Below are 2,991 nucleotides of genomic sequence, written 5' to 3'. Positions count from 1 at the left end.
CCAGCAAATGATCTCGCACATATTCAGCCTAATGGATCCAACAAATCCCGACTAGATATTTACAGAATCAAGTTGATGAACTATCTTTCGGAGGTTTCAAAATATATAATCGACGAAAACGTTTTTTCTCGGCAGACATTCCGAAGACGAGACACAGTCTCTGTATGTTCCAGGTTCCTAGGATATATTCAGTTTGCTTTCAACATTTTCATCCAAAATTTTGGAGAACAGGATAGATTTTCAACGCATTACATCTAATTTCTTATGCCATATGCCGTGTACTCAACCCTTAACGATTGTTATTTCTAAGCGTGAACAATTCCGGTCAAACGGGTACTTTTATGACTGCTTCAAGTTCGTCGGATCACATCTGTATTTTTCATTCATTTTCGTAGGTTTTTTCATGGGTACCATATTTTGAAGTGCAGAGTTATGCAAAACAGAATATCCTCAATGCAATTATGTTATTTATTTTGGTATACTCCGGTGCAATTTTACAATCATGATAATAATTTAAGCAGCAGCCATTGAGAAATGAATCCACTGTCACCCATTTACTTCGGTTCCGCTAAACGCATCCAACTTACTTTATATGCCACATAGCATTTTCCTATGTCTGTCTCACTGGGCCGCGTCTGGCTAATCGGCCAGCTGTTGTCCAGCGCACTATTGACAGGAGCAATATTTGACGCTTTTCGTGAACGGGCCATCCTAAACGGGCGAGATCTTGAAAATATCATTAGGCAACATAAACTTCTGCTTTTGTGTTTTTTTTTTGTGTTGTGATACCGGTCTGCCGCGATGGCGAAATACTAATTCTTCAATATACCACCCTAGTCTCTACAAGCGGCCAGTGACAGAACTCATGTCTCAGGAGACAGTATCATTCATAGATCTACCGATTCGACTGGTCAGTGGACAGCATATGGGTCACGAAGAATGATCACCAATCTGGATCAGTGTGATACAGCGTTAGTTAGGATAGAGCAGGACGCATTTACATACGGTTTAGTCGAGTGTTCATTGACAGGTCCGTTGTCATGGTGATGAACATGACTTCTGTTTCAGGAACTAAGACGTACCGGTTTTTCGGTTCTGGACAGTTTTCTTCCTATGGTAGATTCCAGTGAGGAAAAATTATGTGCGAGGTAGTTTTTGAAGCAGAGCTAATCCCTCTTTGGGGGTTTCACGACAGGTAATACTGTATGTCAAATTTAACCTGCTGGTGCTGCTTATAACCCTTTCTACATTAGAAGAGTGAACAGTAAAGGCAAGATTCTGATCTGTCGGAATTCTAGTAGGTTCCATTGCACGAGTAATCTCAATGTCTGCCTACTTGCAACTTATTCGCCTGCATCGAAGTAAAATGTTCGCCTGCTAGCAACTCATGGTAGCCATATATCCATGGTTTTTGGCTAATAGATACTTGATTGCAGTGTATCTGTCTGCTTCTCCATCTGAGTACCGGAAAAGTGTGATTTCATTTCCAGGTCCCATAGTTTCTCACACCGTTGTGGTAGCATGCATACGTCAGAGGACGTGGCATTTCTTTCACTCTCTTCAATCGCAAGACAAGAAACAAGCCTATACACAAAGAGAAGTTAGCGAAATAGTCCAACGAGCTGACGAACAAAAAGATGTTTTCGGCGTCATGCGATCATAACCAGGGCACCCAGTGGCGTTTCTTTAAAACGTTTACCACCTATGTAGTTCATTTCACTTGCAGCTGCGAGAACAATTTCATCAGCACGACAGATGAACGATGATCGAATCACCTGGTCAAACGTTAACCATACTTCATCCTTCGGGCAATGCCGCAACTTTCCCTGAAGGTTGAAGGACGAAAAACGAACGAGTGCCTTCCGTAGTCAAACCTCTGGTCAACAAATCATACTGAAGTCCTTATTTGTAATAATGCAACACAAACACAACTGAAAGTTGACAGGTATTCCACACTTTTGTTCCAGACCACAGAAATATACTCTACAACCTGATTATTGTTGGAATCTGTCGGCATGCCGAAACAAGCTCTACGGATTCATTTCTATACCTGAGTCACGTAGAAATAAGCTCTCTGTTGATAGAAGTACATACCCGTAAGATTTCTGGAAGCTTTTAGACACTCTACGACTGCTTTGGCCATTCTTGGAGCTCTTCTTGTCTATGTTATGATCTATTCAGACAAAGAATGTATGCGATTCGCTTGTTTTCAAATAACTAAATAGTAAGAAGACTCATCTGAATTCCAGTCGAATCTCTCGTTTACGATAGACGAAAACGTCGCAACCGAGACGGCGTTGTTTAGTGTATTCAGTAAACGCGCAAAGTTTTTTGTTGTCAGCGCCGCATCCATCAGATATCTCCACAATTTGTCCAGAAACCTATAAAGGGGAACGTTCATTGTCCTACAATTTTCAGCCGAAACTGTGGCTCGGACTATTCTGTTCTGCGCTGCACGCGGAAACAGCAGACTTGTGTCCACCTGTCTTTATGACACAGTGCACAAGATCGCAGGGCGTTTCATTACCGTGGCCAACCTGTATCCAATTTATGCTGGAAAACCATTGGTAAATCATTGGAAAATCATTTGTAGTGCATATCTCACGAAACTAAAGAAAGCCTTGAATCGACGACCTCCAGGCTAGTAGATAAAACACCTGATGAATAATTCTTCTACCTGAGAGTTCGTCGCCCCAGGATCTGGTCGATACGTATCCAGGTGATGTGGTTCCCTCGACTGAAGGATGAGTAGGGCTATATCCTGTCAATGCACTAGTTAATCACACTGCTCATCAGCCGCTCGTCGTCGATCAGCTGTATTCAAACTAATAGATTGGGGTGCGAAAGGTTAAAACCCCCGTAGTTTTTTTCATATACGCACTGCTGATGATTCGCATTCGGGACGAAGTGGATGCGTAGATGCGCCTCACTCCCCAGAAGAAATCTTGAATGAAAATTGCCGGAATCGCCTCATTCTAGCATAAAGCGGCA

The sequence above is a fragment of the Opisthorchis viverrini genome, assembly GCF_000715545.1.
Source record: "Opisthorchis viverrini unplaced genomic scaffold opera_v5_176, whole genome shotgun sequence".
Lineage (NCBI taxonomy): Eukaryota > Metazoa > Platyhelminthes > Trematoda > Opisthorchiida > Opisthorchiidae > Opisthorchis > Opisthorchis viverrini.
Note: the sequence above shows the minus strand (reverse complement) of the source record.